The following is a 20,944-nucleotide window of genomic DNA, read 5'->3' on the forward strand; positions in this document are numbered from 1 at the left end:
CCCCAGCCGCCCCTATTTCTCCTTGGAACATCCCCCACACACTTTTCTTAGCCCGGCCTGCTTTAGGCAGCATTGGACGAGCCCACCAGAGAACCAGACTCCTCCGGTGGGCCCTAACTTCTCCATCGGTGGAGTTGAGAGTGCCAAGGTGAGGAGCATGATGATGATGACAGAAGTTAGCATCTGCTATGTTTTCTTTTAATGCAAGTGTAAGTGTGCAGCCTGACACCCACCCACCCCCAGACTGCAATTCCATACTGCTAGCTTGCACTTGAAATGGGGCCTTTTAGTTTGGAGGAGGCCGAAGCTGGCCACTACCTCATGGCTGCTTCGGCAGCGAGGTATCCATACTCAGTCCCCAGCCACCCATATTTGTCCTGGTGTGCCTTATACATAAGATTAAGCGCGTATACCAAAACATTACCGGTGCCCTCCCCAGTGCATTTAGTGGGAAGGAGAGCCTATTCCGCTGTAGTGTGTGCATGCCAAATCCCTCTTCATGGTACATGCGAAGATGCCTCCCACCTTGCACCTGTCGTTGCAGACTTGCAACTATCCCCATTCAAGTCCTTGTCCCAGGGCAGTGTTCAATTGTACCTCTCCCATTCCTTGCAATGCAAGCGCAAGTATGCAGCCTGCCACCCACCCACCCCCAGGCTGCAATACCATACTGCTTGCTTATTTGCACTTTAAATTGGGCCTTTTAGGCATGTGAAGGCGGAATCTGGCCACCACGCCATGGCTGTGTTGGCGGCCTGGTATCCATACTCAGTCTCCAGCCGCCTGGTGGCCGGATGTCCCCGCTTGCTCCCCAGCCTCCAGGGGGTGGCCGGGTGTCCATACTCGGTCCCCAGCCACCCCTATTTGTCCCGGTAACCTTTCCCACACTTTTCTTAGCCTGGCCTGCTTTAGGACAGCATTGGCCGAGCCCACCGGACTATCAGACTCCTCCGGTGGGCCCTGGCTTCTCCATCAGGAAAGTTGAGAGTGCCAAGGTGAGGAGCATGATGAGGATGATAGAAGTTAGCATCTGCTTTGTTTTGTTGTAATGCAAGCGCATGTATGTAGTAGCGCCTAGGCCTGAGGTGGTCAGCGTTTTGGCGCATATCCTACCTCCTCCGAGGATTGCTGGATGTTTTCCTGCTACTATCCAAGTTCTATGACTCCCGTTAAAACAAAGCTTCAGGTGATAAATGACGGATGAGGTAGTGGCAAAGGAGAAAGAGCAGGAGGAACAGGGACCATTCACATCAATATCAGGCCAGTCAACCAGATATGTCTTGTAGGATATGTTTCTGTAACAAAAGGAGCGGTTCGGCTACACAGTTATAGGGCATACAGTGAGTGCAATGCCTACCAAAAATTTCGAGGCACTCCAATACCCCTTGATAATGACATGGAGGTCAGAGGGCGTTAACTAAACCTTTTTTTCCATTTATAACAACTGGGTCTCCTGTGCACTGTTGGCCTAAGCAGTGAATGGAAGGCTTTCCAAAAATTATGAGGAAATGCAATGCCCCTTACAAGAGCCATGTGTGGCACCCCAGGGGTCTGGTCACCACAGTAATAGAGATATTACGTCGGAGAGCAAGTGGGAGGTTTCCTGGTCAGGATCCCTTAAACATGCAACATCCTCCTGCCCCAGTCCTGGGAGGGGAGAATTCTGCCCTTATAAACTGGATCTGGGGCGGGGTTGAGTGAGTCAGAGAACAGAGAACAGTAAGAGTCAGAGTGAGAGCAAGGGAAAGTAACAGCAAGGAGATCTGTAGGAGCTAGGAGCTAAAGGCCAGGGGCTGGAAGCTGAGCAGAGCTCGACCTGGCAGAAGACAATAGGAACTGGACACAGGAGTCCGAGGCTGTGAGGACTTATATATCCAGCAGCAGAAACCAGCCGGCAGGGGATTTCAGGTCCTCTGGCCATAGAAGCCCGGAGGCTCAGTCACAAGCAAGGGACCAGCACCGCCGTCGTGGAGCGAAGGCTAACAGAAGGCCCCAAGTCACCAGCCATACGGGTGAGCACTACACGGTACACTCAGGGACGTGGGCTACTTCTACCCGCTTACAGCAAGGTAGCCAGGAAGAGTGCAGACAGACGGGGAGGCCTACAACTCCACCTGGCCAGGGGAACTCCTGCTTGCTCACAGACTGACCAGGCCTCTTATGCTAGCCAGTACTCCCGGGAGGGTCTACCTTATAATCATCAGTAAAGACCCTGAACTGCACTGCAAAGACTCTGAGTCGCTCCTGCTGCGCTCGTGCACCATCACCCACATCATCCACACTCACTGCCCTGAGGCTATACTCCTCCCGTGGGAAGTTATCCCATTCTCTGCTTGCCACACAACACCAGCCTCAGCGGTCTGCCTCGCAGCGGTGCTACTCCCTGACCGCAATCCACGGGAGGCGCAGTCGGACCCTGGGCTGTGTGTACACGTGTGTGGGATACCCGGTGCCGGGTCTCTGGGGTCTGTAGTCTCCGTGGCGGTGACCCAGTCCCGTGGCTCAGGCTGGTCAAACCAGTGGCAGTCTTTCTTAGGTTTTGAGGTTAATTGTGGGCGCGTCACATGCAGTACAGCATATTACAAACATAAGTCCCATTATTGGGGAGTGGGTGTCCCATAGTATTTGCTTATGCCTTGCAAGCAAAAGCTGCCAAAAATTAGGACGGAGCAACTTGCAATGCCCCTTACAAGAGCCATGCAGTACAGCATATTACAAACATAAGTCCCATTATTGGGGAGTAGGTGTCCCATAGTATTTGCTTATGCCTTGCAAGCAAAAGCTGACAAAAATTAGGACGGAGCAACTTGCAATGCCCCTTACAAGAGCCATGCAGTACAGCATATTACAAACATAAGTCTCATTATTGGGGAGTGGGTGTCCCATAGTATTTGCTTATGCTTTCCAAGCAAAAGCTGCAAAAAATTAGGACGGAGCAACTTGCAATGCCCCTTACAAGAGCCATGCAGTATAGCATATTACAAACATAAGTCCCATTATTGGGGAGTGGGTGTCCCATAGTATTTGCTTATGCTTTCCAAGCAAAAGCTGCCAAAAATTAGGACGGAGCAACTTGCAATGCCCCTTACAAGAGCAATGCAGTATAGCATATTACAAACATAAGTCCCATTATTGGGGAGTGGGTGTCCCATGGTATTTGCTTATGCTTTCCAAGCAAAAGCTGCCAAAAATTAGGACGGAGCAACTTGCAATGCCCCTTACAAGAGCCATGCAGTACAGCATATTACAAACATAAGTCCCATTAATGGGGAGTGGGTGTCCCATAGTATTGGCTTATGCTTTCCAAGCAAAAGCTGGCAAAAAATTAGGACGGAGCAACTTGCAATGCCCCTTACAAGAGCCATGCAGTACAGCATATTACAAACATAAGTCCCATTATTGGGGAGTGGGTGTCCCATAGTATTTGTGTTATGCACACGCCCGGACTGACTGGCGTGTGCGGGTGTTGTGGTTCCACTGGACCATGGACCGGAGAGTGCCTGGAGGGGCGTGACTAAGTATCTGGCCGATCCGACCAAGGTGGCACGACGGCATACGACGCCAGTGCACCAGGGAAAAACCGGGCAGAGGGACCAGGTGCTACTCCAGGTCAAACTCCGGACACGGGGGTTGACCCACACTGGGATTACTGGAACAGGCAGGTTAGGCTGGCACAGACTGGTGGATGTAAGCAAACACGGCAGGTATGCAGGTGGGTGGATACAGGCGAGTATGCAGGCAGGGAGGTACTGGCCGAAAGGACGGGCTGGAGCACAGAAAGGTTAAGACCCAGTACAGACTGGGTCACAGAACCGCAGATGCGGTAGACAACCACAGCAGAGAGGGAACGCCCAAAGCGGTGGGCAAGAACAGAGCAGGACGGGGCTGCCGGAGCAGCGAGCACAAGCAGGGCAGGACAGGACTGCCGGAGCAGCGGGCAGAAGCAGGGCAGGACAGGACTGCCGGAGCAGCGGGCAGAAGCAGGGCAGGACAGGACTGCCGGAGCAGCGAGCAGAAGCAGGGCAGGACAGGACTGCCGGAGCAGCGGGCAGAAGCGGGGCAGGACAGGACTGCCGGAGCAGCGGGCAGAAGCAGGGCAGGACAGGACTGCCAGAGCAGCGGGCAGAAGCAGGGCAGGACAGGACTGCCGGAGCAGCGGGCAGAAGCAGGGCAGGACAGGACTGCCGGAGCAGCGGGCAGAAGCAGGGCAGGACAGGACTGCCGGAGCAGCGGGCAGAAGCAGGGCAGGACAGGACTGCCAGAGCAGCGGGCAGAAGCAGGGCAGGACAGGACTGCCGGAGCAGCGGGCAGAAGCAGGGCAGGACAGGACTGCCGGAGCTGTGGGCAGAAGCAGGGCAGGACAGGACTGCCGGAGCAGTGAACAAAAGGGTCAGAGCGGAGCAAGGCTGCCGGAGCAGTGAGCAAGGAGTCAGAGCAGGACAGACAGGGCTCTGTTCACACGGAACAGACAGGAAGGGAAAGGCAGAGCCAGATACCCACAGGGTATTTGCAGTGAAGTAGCAAGTGGACCACAAACTCACAAACGGGAGTACAGAGACAACAAGCAGGAGTTAGGTACGAGTTCAGACTCTGCAGAAAAAGGAAAGGAACGGACATAGAGGCAAAACAGGTAAAGGATAGGAGAGAGTTCAGACTGGAACTGAGTGTACGAAAGAGACCGACACTGCAGCGGGATACAGGAGCGGGTCTGGGAATACGGCCCCCAGAGAGGCGGGACGAACAGGCAAGGAGCGTGTTCAGACAGGACAGACAAGATACAGGAACGGATCTAGGTAATCGGCCCCTAGAAGGCGGAAGGAACAGGCTAGGAGCGTGTTCAGACAGGCCTGGAAATACAGCCTCCAGGAAAGGCAGCAGGCAAGAGTACACAGACAGGACTCAGTTCAGACACGGGAACTGACACCGCAAGGCAGGAGACATAGATAGGACTCAGTTGAGACAGGAACAGATACCGCAAGGCAGGGACATAAACAGGACTCTGTTCAGATGGGAACAGATACCGCAAGGCAGAGACACAAACAGGACTCTGTTCAGACGGGAACAGATACCGCAAGGCACAGACAGGCAGATCTAGGAATACGGCCCTTAGAAGGCGAAAGAACAGGCAAGAAGCGTGTTCACAAGAACAGACCACAGTTCAGACACAGAACTGGAAAACAGGCAGGAAAACAGGATAGGACCTGGCATGTCAGAGACAAAAAGCCGACTGACAGGACACAATGCTCAGGCGCCATCTTGAGGAAGAAGGTGGTATAAATACCCAAAGATGGACAGCAATAGGCTGAAGGTGCAACAGGGGCGTGTCCGCAGCAGGTACAAGAAACAGGAAGTTCAGCAGGCGTCGCCCTATGCAGCCAAAACAGACAAACAGACAGCAAGGAGGGAAGCCAGAGAGACATTCTGGACTGGAGATCAAGTGCGCGCTCTTGCACAGTGGGAGATGGACCACCATGCAAGGACGCCGCCAGGTATGTTACAGTACCCCCCCCCTTACGCCCCCTCTTCTTCAGGCCTGCCAGAATCTTCCGCAGGGAATTCGAGGACCAGTCGTTCACTTCAAGGAGATCACTTCCACTGTCCACAGGAAAAATTGATCTCATCTGGTTAGCTAGGATGCTACCTCCTATCCAGCCATCCTTAGCAACAGACGAAACGGGTGGAGTACCAGGAACAGCACACAAGGAAGTCTCTCTCCACATATTTTCAGGTGGCACCCCAGAGGGTACAGGAGACAACTGGAAGTCCCTCACCGGGTTGGAGGGGGACAGAGACTCGGGGGTAATCTCTGCTTCGAGGTACATCTTGTCAAGCTCACAGGAAGAAATAGACGGGTTATCAGATACATAATGAGGAAAAGTCACTGTCTCTTTATTTTCTGGTGGTACCCCGGAGAATTCAGGAAACAACTGGAGGTCCTCCGCCGGGTCAGAAGAGTGCAGAGGCTCAGAGAAAACATCTGCTTCAGAGTACACTAGGTCGGACTCACTGGAGGAAGCAGGCGAGGTATCGGGTACCGAGTATAGGAAAGTCTCTGTCCATTCACCACCAGGTGGCACCCCGAAGGGTTCTGGAGACAACTGGAGGTCCTCCGCCTGGTCAGAGGGGTGTAGAGACTCAAGGGTAACCTCTGCTTCAGAGTACACAAGGTCGGACTCACTGGACGAAGCAAGCGAGGTATCAGATCCAGGATATAGGAAAGTCTCTGTCCATTCACCACCAGGTGGCACCCCGAAGGGTTCTGGAGACAACTGGAGGTCCTCCGCCTGGTCGGAGGGGTGTAGAGACTCGGGAGTAACCTCTGCTTCGGAGTACACTAGGTTGGACTCACTGGACGAAGCGAGCGAGGTATCAGGTACAGAGTAAAGGAGAGTCTCTGTCCTTTCGCTACCAGGTAGCACCCCGAAGGGTTCTGGAGACAACTGGAGGTCCTCCGCCTGGTCAGAGGGGTGTAGAGACTCGGGAGTAACCTCTGCTTCGGAGTACACTAGGTTGGACTCACTGGACGAAGCGAGCGAGGTATCAGGTACAGAGTATAGGAGAGTCTCTGTCCTTTCGCTACCAGGTAGCACCCCGAAGGGTTCTGGAGACAACTGGAGGTCCTCCGCCTGGTCGGAGGGGTGTAGAGACTCGGGGGTAACTACCACTTTGGGGTACCCATTGTCAGGCTCACAGGACGAAGCGGACAAAGTATCGAGTACCGAGTGTAGAGAAGTCTCTCTCCATTTGTCATCGAGTGGTATCCCGGAGGATTCAGGAGGCAACAGGGGGTCCTCCGCCAGGTAGTAGAGGTGCACAGACTCAGAGGTAACCACAGCTTTGGAGCATCCTTGGACATGCACACCGGTTAAAGTGGGTGAAGCATCTGATGCCGGGTGCAGGAAGTTCTCCTGTGTGGAGTCTGGATGGGCAGAAGTCTCTTCGGGCAGGAGAACAGGAGCACTACCCACGCACATTACCCGTTGGGGCTTCTCCGGGATACAGGGAGATGAAGCTTCAGTAGGGACTTCAAGGTTGGGGTCAGGAGGTCTCAGGGAGGACAGACCCTGGCGTGACGGCTTGCCTCTACGTCTAGCATGTCTGGACTGCCTCTTGAGGTTGGGAGAAGTATTCCGGAAAGCGTAGTCACCCTGTGAGGATTCTGGGTGGGCAGTAGTCTCATTGGGCTGGAGGACTATTGCGCTACCCACACACATTACCCATCGGGGCTGCTCCGGGATATTGGGAGGTGAAGCTTCAGCAGGAGCCTCCGGGTTAGGATCATCGAAGACCATTAGAAAGGCCACCAGGAAGGCCATTAGGTCCAGGAGGATCGGATCCTGTGTTTCATATAGGGGGTTGATCCATTCCAAGGCATCACCCGCCAGGTAAGACATAATGAATGCCACCTTAACCCGATCGGTGGGAAAACATAGAGGGTAGAACTTGAAGTGTAGCATGCATTGCTCCACAAATGCACGACTTTGTCTTGGATCCCCAAAGTAACGTGGCGGATCCGCAGGAACGAGAGCAGATAGATCCATCTGGATGGGTGCGTAATTCGCCTGGAACTCAGCTGAGAAAAAAAAATAAATTTTATTTATTTATTTTTAATGCATGTATTCGCTGGAAAACTTCTCAGAGAGCGAAGGCCGTGGGGCTCAACGGGAACCATGGCCTGAGCATGCTGTTATGCACACGCCCGGACTGACTGGCGTGTGCGGGTGTTGTGGTTCCACTGGACCATGGACCGGAGAGTGCCTGGAGGGGCGTGACTAAGTATCTGGCCGATCCGACCAAGGTGGCACGACGGCATACGACGCCAGTGCACCAGGAAAAAACCGGGCAGAGGGACCAGGTGCTACTCCAGGTCAAACTCCGGACACGGGGGTTGACCCACACTGGGATTACTGGAACAGGCAGGTTAGGCTGGCACAGACTGGTGGATGTAAGCAAACACGGCAGGTATGCAGATGGGTGGATACAGGCGAGTATGCAGGCAGGGAGGTACTGGCCGAAAGGACGGGCTGGAGCACAGAAAGGTTAAGACCCAGTACAGACTGGGTCACAGAACCGCAGATGCGGTAGACAACCACAGCAGAGAGGGAATGCCCAAAGCGGTGGGCAAGAACAGAGCAGGACGGGGCTGCCGGAGCAGCGAGCACAAGCAGGGCAGGACAGGACTGCCGGAGCAGCGGGCAGAAGCAGGGCAGGACAGGACTGCCGGAGCAGCGGGCAGAAGCAGGGCAGGACAGGACTGCCGGAGCAGCGGGCAGAAGCAGAGCAGGACAGGACTGCCGGAGCAGCGGGCAGAAGCAGGGCAGGACAGGACTGCCGGAGCAGCGGGCAGAAGCAGGGCAGGACAGGACTGCCGGAGCAGCGGGCAGAAGCAGGGCAGGACAGGACTGCCGGAGCAGCGGGCAGAAGCAGGGCAGGACAGGACTGCCGGAGCAGCGGGCAGAAGCAGGGCAGGACAGGACTGCCGGAGCAGCGGGCAGAAGCATGGCAGGACAGGACTGCCGGAGCAGCGGGCAGAAGCAGGGCAGGACAGGACTGCCGGAGCAGCGGGCAGAAGCAGGGCAGGACAGGACTGCCGGAGCAGTGGGCAGAAGCAGGGCAGGACAGGACTGCCGGAGCAGTGAACAAAAGGGTCAGAGCGGAGCAAGGCTGCCGGAGCAGTGAGCAAGGAGTCAGAGCAGGACGGACAGGGCTCTGTTCACACGGAACAGACAGGAAGGGAAAGGCAGAGCCAGATACCCACAGGGTATTTGCAGTGAAGTAGCAAGTGGACCACAAACTCACAAACGGGAGTACAGAGACAACAAGCAGGAGTTAGGTACGAGTTCAGACTCTGCAGAAAAAGGAAAGGAACGGACATAGAGGCAAAACAGGTAAAGGATAGGAGAGAGTTCAGACTGGAACTGAGAGTACGAAAGAGACCGACACTGCAGCGGGATACAGGAGCGGGTCTGGGAATACGGCCCCCAGAGAGGCGGGACGAACAGGCAAGGAGCGTGTTCAGACAGGACAGACAAGATACAGGAACGGATCTAGGTAATCGGCCCCTAGAAGGCGGAAGGAACAGGCTAGGAGCGTGTTCAGACAGGCCTGGAAATACAGCCTCCAGGAAAGGCAGCAGGCAAGAGTACACAGACAGGACTCAGTTCAGACACGGGAACTGACACCGCAAGGCAGGAGACATAGATAGGACTCAGTTGAGACAGGAACAGATACCGCAAGGCAGGGACATAAACAGGACTCTGTTCAGATGGGAACAGATACCGCAAGGCAGAGACACAAACAGGACTCTGTTCAGACGGGAACAGATACCGCAAGGCACAGACAGGCAGATCTAGGAATACGGCCCTTAGAAGGCGAAAGAACAGGCAAGAAGCGTGTTCACAAGAACAGACCACAGTTCAGACACAGAACTGGAAAACAGGCAGGAAAACAGGATAGGACCTGGCATGTCAGAGACAAAAAGCCGACTGACAGGACACAATGCTCAGGCGCCATCTTGAGGAAGAAGGTGGTATAAATACCCAAAGATGGACAGCAATAGGCTGAAGGTGCAACAGGGGCGTGTCCGCAGCAGGTACAAGAAACAGGAAGTTCAGCGGGCGTTGCCCTATGCAGCCAAAACAGACAAACAGACAGCAAGGAGGGAAGCCAGAGAGACATTCTGGACTTGAGATCAAGTGCGCGCTCTTGCACAGAGATGGACCACCATGCAAGGACGCCGCCAGGTATGTTACAATTTGCTTATGCCTTGCAAGCAAAAGCTGCCAAAAATTAGGACGGAGCAACTTGCAATGCCCCTTACAAGAGCCATGCAGTACAACATATTACAAACATAAGTTCCATTATTGGGGAGTGGGTGTCCCATAGTATTTGCTTATGCCTTGCAAGCAAAAGCTGCCAAAAATTAGGACGCAGGAACTTGCAATGCCCCTTACAAGAGCCATGCAGTACAGCATATTACAAACATAAGTCCCATTATTGGGGAGTGGGTGTCCCATGGTATTTGCTTATGCTTTCCCAGCAAAAGCTGCCAAAAATTAGGACGGAGGAACTTGCAATGCCTGCACCCTGGTGGTATAGTGGTGGTGGAGGCTGATGATAAGGAGAGTAAGATTAAACAGCCGAAACGAGGAAGCGCATACCCATGTGTGGGTGTGAAGCGATGCATGTGAATACACCTCCCGAAATAACACAGTGGATTTGACTTTATGTTATTCTGCTGTCATTTGGTGGTGATGAGAAGTCTGGCCCAATCCAGCCCTTGTTCATTTTGATAAGGGTCAGCTTGTCAGCATTGTCAGTTGACAGGCGAGTGCGCTTATCATTTATAATTCCGCCAGCGGCACTAAAAACACGCTCCGATAACACGCTAGCGGCAGGGCAGGCCAGGACCTCCAAGGCGTACAGAGCGAGTTCATTCCAAGTGTCCAGCTTGGATACCCAATAATTGAAAGGCACAGAGGAATCACGGAGGACGCTGGTACGATCGGCAAGGTACTCCCTCACCATCTTTTGAAACTTTCCACTCCTTGTGAGAGTACCCCGCGCCTCAGGGCCTGTAAGCTGGGCGGGTGTCAGAAAACTGTCCCAGAACGTTGACAGTGTTCCCCTGCCTCTGCTGGATTGGAGTTGCATCTCTCTCGCCTGTATGCCTTGGTTGGGCAACGAACTGTGACCTCTGCCGTTAGCGTGTTCAGATGGGAATTTTTTTAAGAGTTCTGCAGCAAGGGCCTTCTGGTATTGCCCCATTTTTGTAGACCTCTCCACCTCAGGAATAAGAGAGTGAAAGTTCTCCTTGTAGCGGGGGTCTACAAGTGTCACCAACCAGTAATGACTGTCACCCAACATTTTGACAACGCGAGGGTCACGGTTAAGGCAGCGTAACATAAAATCAGCCATGCGTGCCAGACTGGTAACGGGCAAGATTTCCGTGTCCTCACCAAGATGACGGACTCACCATGCTCTCCTCCTCCTCCTCCTCTTCCTCCTCCCCCCTGTCCTCAGGCCCCCACGCTGAACCGACGGTATGACACTTGTACAGGTACTACCGTCTACAACGCATGATAGCAGCTCCTGTTCTTCCTCCTCCTCCTCCTCTCCCTCATTGTCCCCCAATGCACGTTGGGATGAGATGAGGCTGGGCTGTGTGTAATCGCCCGCTACGGCTTCTTGATCCATCTCATCATACTCTGGCTGCAATGCCTCCTCTTTAATTCTCTGCAGAGAGCATTGCAAAAGACAGACAAGTGGGATGCTGACACTAATGATGGCGTCATTGCCACTCACCATCTTGGTGGCCTCCTCAAAGTTTGTCAGGATGGTACATATGTCAGACATCCAGGTCCACTCCTGAGGTCTTATGTGTGGAGTCTGATCTGAACATCGACGGCCTTGTTGCAGCTGGTACTCCACAACTGCTCTCTTCTGCTCACAAATCCTTTGCAACATGTGGAGGGTAGAGTTCCAACGTGTGGGGACATCACACACCAGTCGGTGTGCCGGAAGCTGCAAACGCTGCTGCAACACAGCAAGGGCGACGGAAGCAGTAGCCGACTTGCGAAAATGAGCTGACAGGCGGCGTACTTTCACGAGCAGATCTGGCAACTCGGGGTATGATTTAAGAAACCGCTGAACCACGAGGTTAAGCACATTAGCCAGGCATGGTACGTGTGTGATCTCACCTCGCCTCAGAGCCGCCACCAGGTTATAGCCATTGTCACACACGACCATGCCGGGATGTAGGTTCAGCGGTCTCAGCCACAGATCTGCCTGCTCTTTCACAGCTGTCCACAACTCACAAGTAGTGTGAGGTTTATCACCTAAGCTTATGAGTTTCAGCACAGCCTGTTGCCGCTTGGCGGAGGCAGTACTGCAATGCTTCCAGCTTGTAACTGATGTGGTGATATCTGAGATGGAGGCTGAACATGAGGAGGAGGAGGAGGAGGAGGATGTGCAGGACCTGTACACTGTAGGGGCAACTCTGACTGACATAGGGCCCGCAATCCTCGGTGTGGGGAGGATGTGTTCTGTCCCAAGGTCCGACTGGGTCCCGGCTTCCACTATGTTTACCCAGTGTGCCGTCAGAGAGATGTACCGTCCCTGGCCACAAGCACTTGTCCACGTGTCCGTTGTCAGGTGGACTCTCCCAGTAACTGCGTTGTTGAGGGCACGGCAGATGCTTTGGGACACGTGCTTGTGTAGTGCGGGGATGGCACACCGGGTAAAATAGTGTCGGCTGGGGACCGAGTACCAAGGGGCGGCCACCGCCATAAGATTGCAGAAGGATTCCGTCTCCACCAGCCTAAAAGGCAGCATTTCCAATGCAAGCAGTCGTGAAATGAGCGAATTTAGGACTGTGGCCTGTGGGGCGTTAGCTGTGAATTTCCGCTTTCGTTCAAAGGTCTGGGATATGGACAATTGAACGCTGCGGTGGGACGTGGACGTGGACGTTGATGCTGTTTCTTGAGAAACTGCCATAACATCTTTACATGCAGTATGGACAGGGGATTGCCTTGCACACACAACAGGGGGTTCTATTGCACGCACAACAGTGGAAGAAGCAGTGGTGACACCCGCTGACACTGGTCGTGGACCCTGGGTTTCGCCCCACAAAGTCGGGTGCTTTGCTGCCATGTGCCTGATCATGCTGGTGGTGGTCAGGCTGGTAGTTTTGTCACCCCTGCTGATGCTGGCATGGCAGGTGGAACATATGGCCTTTTTGGGGTTATCAGCAGAGTCTTTAAAAAAATTCCAGACTCTGGAAGACCTACCGCTTGTACTGGCAACGTCCCTCGTGTTGGTGTTACGGGGAACGGTTGCCTGCCTTCTGTCTCCGGCCACCACACTGCTTCTTCCTGCCTGTTGGGGTACTCTGCCTCCCTCCCCCTGTGTGCTGCTGGCCTCACTCTGCATGTCCTCCTTCCACGTTGGGTCAGTTACTAGATCATCCACCACCTCCTCCTCTTCCACTTGCGCACCACGATCCTCCTCCTCACTTCCTGGCAATTGTGTCTCGTCATCGTCCACCTCTTGTGACAGATTGCCAACGTCGACTTCCTGTGGCCGTGGCTGTTCAAATATTTGGGCATCGCAACATGGGATCTCCTCTTCCACCACTTCAAGCGTATCAGGCGAGGGGCCCAAATATGGAAATGGACCAGTGAACAGCTCTTCAGAGTGTCCAAGTGTGGGATCACTTGCTGTCTGACGACACTCGGCATGGTGGGAGGAAGGAGCATCAGGCTGAGGAGGAGTATGCGGTCGAGACTCACGGCTACTAAGAGTTGACCGTGTGGAAGACAGACCGAAGGTGGTGGTGCCCAGGTAACTGGAAGTATTGTCTGCTATCCAATGAATAACCTGTTCACACTGATCAGTTCTCAATACTGGTGTTGTTCTGTGCTTCCCTAGTAATTCGGTCAAGAAGTGGGAGCGAGAAGATGAGGCTGTTGGTTGTGGTGCATTTTCACCTTGGCCACGGCCCCGTCCTCTGCACGAACCATCACCAGAACGTCCACTTCCACGTCCCTTGCCACGCGCCTTGCCCATTGTAAATGAAGTAAAATAGCTTACACTTGCACTATCAATAGAAAAAAGGTAATAAAGAGTAGATTAGAACCGTGGAAGAGGAAAACCACAGTTATTGTTTAATGGGGTATACCACACTTTTTTAAATAGAGATATTTGCGGCTGAACAGTGAGCGACACACTCAAACTGCTTTTTTTTTAGATACCAAAGGCCCAAAACTGGATAGAACAGCGATTTGACCTGTGGAACTGCGAAACCACACTGGGATGTCGGGCCTACACAAGACTATTTTCAACAGATATATTTTTGTGTCACAACAGTCAGGAGACACTACTGTTTTTCTTTACGGAAAAAACTACCAAAACCTGAATAATAGAGATTTTTTACCGTGGAACAGCAAAACCACAGTTATAATTTACTGGTGTATACCAGGCTTTTTAAAATATGTATATATTTGCGGCTGAACAGTGAGCGACACACTCAAACTGTTTTTTTTAGATACAAATGGCCCAAAAGTGGATAATACAGAGGTTTGTACCGTGGAACTGCAAAACCACACTTGTATTTCTCGGGCCTACACCAGACTATTTTCAACAGATATATTTGTGTCTGAAAAATCAGGGAGACACTATTTTTTTTTTTTTTTACAGCAAAAAATACAAAAAGCAGGATAATAGAGATTTTTTACCATGGAACAGCAAAAGCACACTTCTGTCTCTCTGGCCTACACCAGACTATTTTCAACAGATATGTTTGTGTCTGAAAAATCAGGGAGACACTATTATTATTTTTATACAGCAAAAAATGCCAAAAACAGGATAATAGAGATGTTTTACCGTGGAACATCAAAACCACAGTAATAATTTACTGGTGTATACCAGGCTTTTTAAAATATATATATATTTGCTGCTGAACAGTGAGCGACACACTCAAACTGTTTTTTTTAGATACAAATGGCCCAAAAGTGGATAATACAGAGGTTTGTACCGTGGAACTGCAAAACCACACTTGTATTTCTCGGGCCTACACCAGACTATTTTCAACAGATATATTTGTGTCTGAAAAATCAGGGAGACACTATTATTATTTTTATACAGCAAAAAATGCCAAAAACAGGATAATAGAGATGTTTTACCGTGGAACATCAAAACCACAGTAATTATTTACTGGTGTATACCAGGCTTTTTAAAATATATATATATTTGCGGCTGAACAGTGAGCGACACACTCAAACTGTTTTTTTTAGATAAAAATGGCCCAAAAGTGGATAATACAGAGGTTTGTACCATGGAACTGCAAAACCACACTTGTATTTCTCGGGCCTACACCAGACTATTTTCAACAGATATATTTGTGTCTGAAAAATCAGGGAGACACTATTTTTTTTTTTTTTTACAGCAAAAAATGCAAAAAGCAGGATAATAGAGATTTTTTACTGTGGAACAGCAAAAGCACACTTCTGTCTCTCTGGCCTACACCAGACTATTTTCAACAGATATATTTGTGTCTGAAAAATCAGGGAGACACTATTATTATTTTTATACAGCAAAAAATGCCAAAAACAGGATAATAGAGATGTTTTACCGTGGAACATCAAAACCACAGTAATAATTTACTGGTGAATACCAGGCTTTTTAAAATATATATATATTTGCGGCTGAACAGTGAGCGACACAATCAAACTGTTTTTTTTAGATACAAATGGCCCAAAAGTGGATAATACAGAGGTTTGTACCGTGGAACTGCAAAACCACACTTGTATTTCTCGGGCCTACACCAGACTATTTTCAACAGATATATTTGTGTCTGAAAAATCAGGGAGACACTATTTTTTTTTTTTACAGCAAAAAATGCAAAAAGCAGGATAATAGAGATTTTTTTTACCGTGGAACAGCAAAAGCACACTTCTGTCTCTCTGGCCTACACCAGACTATTTTCAACAGATATATTTGTGTCTGAAAAATCAGGGAGACACTATTATTATTTTTATACAGCAAAAAATGCCAAAAACAGGATAATAGAGATGTTTTACCGTGGAACATCAAAACCACAGTAATAATTTACTGGTGTATACAAGGCTTTTTAAAATATATATATATTTGCGGCTGAACAGTGAGCGACACACTCAAACTGTTTTTTTTAGATACAAATGGCCCAAAAGTGGATAATACAGAGGTTTGTACCGTGGAACTGCAAAACCACACTTGTATTTCTCGGGCCTACACCAGACTATTTTCAACAGATATATTTGTGTCTGAAAAATCAGGGAGACACTATTTTTTTTTTTTACAGCAAAAAATGCAAAAAGCAGGATAATAGAGATTTTTTACCGTGGAACAGCAAAAGCACACTTCTGTCTCTCTGGCCTACACCAGACTATTTTCAACAGATATATTTGTGTCTGAAAAATCAGGGAGACACTTATTATTTTTATACAGCAAAAAATGCCAAAAACAGGATAATAGAGATGTTTTACCGTGGAATATCAAAACCACAGTAATAATTTACTGGTGTATACCAGGCTTTATATATATATTTGCGGCTGAACAGTGAGTGACACACTCAAACTGTTTTTTTTAGATACAAATGGCCCATAGAACTGCAAAACCACACTTCTATTTCTCTGGCCTACACCAGACTATTTTCAACAGATATATTTGTGTCTGAAAAATCAGAGGCACACTTTTTTTGGGGGGAGGGGGGTGGCACCAAAAGGTTAATAAGATGGGTATTTGTACATTGTGAAGGAGGAAATAAAAAAGAGGATTTAGATTAAAAAAAAGGATTTTTCCTGGCCCCCGGGACCTGCAGCTAAGTCCAGCAATTTCAGCAACAGGAGCAGCACACAGGATTGTAATGCAGCGTTTGCTGGTATAACCACTGCGTCTCCTATACAGCCTGCCTGCCTGCCTGCCTGCCTGATATACCTGGGATGGATATTAGTCCTGAGAAGGACTGTTTGTTTGATCTGGCAGCCTTTACAGACCCTACACTAACTATTTTGCAGGATATATCTCTCCCTAAATCAGCAGCGCTGTCCCTACACTGTCTGATCCGGAGCGACTGTGTCCAAGATGGCGGCGCCCGGTTTTAAATACTCGAGGTGACGCTGTGCGGCCAGCCAATCACTGTAATGCCCACAAACAACATGGCTGCGGCATTACAGTGACTGGCTGGCAATCCCTGCATGTTCATTGGCTCTGTAAAGAGCGCCAAACATGCAGGGCAGAGACCCGAGCTCCCGCCCGAGTAACCCGGAAATGCTCGGTGCTCGCCGAACATCCCGAGTAGCGTGATGCTCGGGCGAGTACCGAGCAGTGTCGAGCATGTTCTCTCAACACTAGTAAGGATGATGTTGGTTTATTATTTTACTTTTATTGCAGGAGATCGTTGGCTTCAGCTTGAATGGGCATGATGGTAAGTATGGTTTAATTTAGAACATTAAAGAATTGTGTGTTTACTTCAATTAAAGGACTTTATTCTGGGTGTTTGTGTTTTTTTTACCTTTGACTATGGGGTTAGTAATGGGGGTGTCTTATAGATGCCTCTCCATTACTAACTTGGGCTTGATGTCAGCTGGCATTATAAGCTGACATCAACCCCAGCCCTATTACCCCACTGCCACCGCTACAGGGCAGTGGGAAGAGCGAGGCTAAATGCCAGAATTGGCGCATCCTATCGATGTGCCATTTCTGGGGCAGCTGACGGCTGGTGTTTCTAGCCTGGGAGGGGGCCAATATTCATGGCACCCTTCCTGGGCTATTAATATCAGCCCCCAGCTGTCTTGCCTAGCCTTTGCTAGCTATTAAAATAGGGGGGACCCCAAGTAATTTTTTTTTTGGGTCCCCCATTTTAATAGCTAGTAAAGGCTAGGTATTCAGCTGGGGGCTAAATATTAGTAGCCTGGGAAGCTTCGTGGGTATTACCCCCTTCCCAGGCTTCAAACATCTGTCCCAGCCGTCTGCTTAACCTCCACTAGAGACTAAAATTACGGGGAACCCCACGCCAATTTTTTTTTAATAAATCCTTTATTTTAACACTAAATGACAAGTACAGTAATCAACACTATCACTGTACTTATTATATATGTGATTGACATGTTTCTATCTATCTAATCTATGTGTGATGCTCTATTCTTTCTGTTCTAAATTGTCTGGTACCGCTGCTGAATTGCCGGCCGGCTTTTTTAAAGAGACGGTGCATGAAAACACTATTACTTTTTTTAATAAATCCTTTAACACTAAATGACAAGTACAGTAACCAACACTGTCACTGTACTTCTTATATATGTGACTGACATGTTTCTATCTAATCTATGTGTGATGCTCTATTCTTTCTGTTCTACGTAGTCGGGTACCGGTGTATGCCGCTGCTGAATTGCCGGCTTTTCATGTTTCACTGTGAGCACTGTTCCCATCGATTTGGGCAATCACTGTAATGCCACAACCACCATGGCTGTGACATTACAGTGAGTGGCAGACAATCCCTCCATGATGTGAAAAAATCCAGTTACACTTTTGGTGCACGAACTCTTATCGAACATAACCTCGAACAGCCAAATTTTTTGCAAATCGTTCGCGTTCGTCAAACGACTCGAACACCAGCCAAAACAGCTGGAATTTGAGATTGGCGAAGAGTTCGAGTCGAACACCGCTCATCTCTAGTAAGTACTGTGCCGGCTGCCGGGGCCATGAGCAAACGGGAGGAGTGGCAGGTGGTGGCACTGGCACCACACCGCTCATAGGTCCCATAGCACTTGCCTGGGTGCTGACGCTGAGCCTGTGTATGGCCATCCCCAATCCTGGTATGCATGACCTCCTTATCCCCTAATCCTGGTATGCATGGCACCCATCATCCCTCAATCCTGGTATGCATGGCCTCCTCATCCCCAATCCAGGTATGTATGGCACCCCTCATCCCCAATCCTGGAATGTATGGCACCCCTAATCCCCCAATCCAGGTATGTATGGCACCTCTCATCCCCCAATCTTGGTATGTATTGCCCCCCCCTCATCCCCCTATCCTGGTATTCATGGCACCCCTCATCCCCCAATCCTGGAATGCATGGACTCCTCATCCCCAATCCTGGTATGTACGGCACCCCTAATCCCCCAATCCTTGTATGTATGGCACCTCTCATCCTCCAATCCTGGTATGTATGGCCTCATCACTGCACACATAAAAAATAAACACTTATACTCACCTTCCTTCCTCACCTCTGCTTCAGCGCTGCATCCTGTTCTGCTGCAGCAGCTCATGTCAGCATCTGAGCAGCGCATGGCATCACTGCCATGTACTTTCAGACGCCGATGTGATCTGCCGGTATATTCACTCGGGACTATGTGGTTGGAGAAGAGTGAATATGCATTCTCTATGGTAGCAGGCACTGTCAGCAGGAGCTGGAGCTCAGCGCTCCTCTGTGCCCGCTACTAAAGAGAATGAATATTCACTCTTCTCCACGCCTATGGGAGTGGAGAAGAGTGAATATTAATTTCCCTTTAGCAGCGGGCACACATGCACGTGCATGTGCCCTGCTCCTCCTCCGCTGCAACACGGAATTTCTATATACTAGAGTATATACCTGAGTATAAGCCGAGGAGGGCTTTTTCAGCACAAAAACTGTGCTGAAAAACTCGGCTTATACTCGAGTATATATGGTATATGGCTATTTGGTAAATGGATGGTAACCATAGGTAAGCAAAAGCCTCTTCTTCACTGCTATATTGTCAAACACTATGTACACATTCTTCAGTGTTCTATGACTTTCTCTCCCAATCTATGTAGCTAATCTATGAACAGTGGCATTCTCTCAAGACCCAGATTCAGTACAAAATGGCTGATGCTTTTCTTGTGTCTGCTGTTACACAGCCTACGACAGTCGCTCCTGATTGCCTGTGCTATACTATGTGATGTAAAAGCAGCACGTTATTGTAGTAAAACCTGCCCCGCAGTGCCCAAGGTCAATCACTGATGAAATACTCTGCAATGTTTAAAAAGGTGGAGGACATTCTAAGGAAATCATGAAAATGAATTGCATATTGTTCAAATTCATTGGGTCCAATTAATTCCTAAAAAATTGTCTCAAATTAGATTCACACCAAATCGATTCACTCATCTTTAGTTGCAACCTATTGACTTCATTACGAGGGAAGTAATCACTTAGTGTATGAGATATAAGAGAATATGATCTGATTCATGAGTCTGTTTTTTGTTTAGTTTTTCATGTTTTTTGTCTGTTTTTCATTTATGTCTTATGCTTCTTTTAATTTGCAACTTTATTTGCACTTTTATTTTATATATGTTCCCCGTTTCATGTTACCCTCTATGTGCAGAGTTTAGGTTTTCCTTTATGACTTTTTGAAAAAAAAAAAAAAAATTGCGAAAGCAATGTGTGAAATACGTATCTGGGCGTGGTCATTGTGAGTGCTGGTCTGTGTAAAACTATTTATTTTAGTAATTATCATGACTTATTCTATTTCCTATTTTAAATCATTTTTAAATATGTATTGTTGCATGTGCACTTTATCTGAAATGGATCCCATTTAATATACACTGCTCAAAAAAATAAAGGGAACACTCAAATAACACATCCTAGATCTGAATGAATGAAATATTCTCATTGAATACTTTGTTCTGTACAAAGTTGAATGTGCTGACAAAAAATCACACAAAAATCATCAATGGAAATCCAATTTATTAATCAATGGAGGCCTGGATTTGGAGTCACCTCCAAAACTAAAGTGGAAAAACACACTACAGGCTGATCCAACTTTGATGTAATGTCCTTAAAACAAGTCAAAATGAGGCTCAGTATTATGTGTGGCCTCCACGTGCCTGTATGACCTCCCTACAATGCCTGGGCATGCTCCTAATGAGGTTGCGGATGGTCTCCTGTGGGATATCCTCCCAGACCTGGACTAAAGCATCCTCCAACTCCTGCACAATCTGTGGTGCAACGTGACGTTGGTGGATGGAGCGAGACATGATGTCCCAGATGTGCTCAATCGGATTCAGGTGTGTGGAATGGGCAGTCCAGTCCATAGCTTCAATGCCTTCATCTTGCAGGAACTGCTGACACACTTCAGTCACATGAGGTCTGGCATTGTCCTGCATTAGGAGGAACCCAGGGCCAACCGCACCAGCATATGGTCTCACAAGGGGTCTGAGGATCTCATCTCGGTTCCTAACGGCAGTCAGGCTACCTCTGGCGAGCACATGGAGGGCTGTGCGGCCCTCCAAAGAAATGCTACCCCACACCATTACTGACCCACTGCCAAACCGGCCATGCTGAAGGATGTTGCAGGCAGCAGATCACTCTCCATAGCGTCTCCAGACTCTGTCTCGTCTGTCACATGTGCTCAGTGTGAACCTGCTTTCATCTGTGAAGAGCACAGGGCG

This window comes from Phyllobates terribilis, unplaced genomic scaffold, assembly GCF_046119375.1.
Source record: "Phyllobates terribilis strain yellow unplaced genomic scaffold, ASM4611937v1 Scaffold_2__4_contigs__length_985480577, whole genome shotgun sequence".
NCBI lineage: Eukaryota > Metazoa > Chordata > Amphibia > Anura > Dendrobatidae > Phyllobates > Phyllobates terribilis.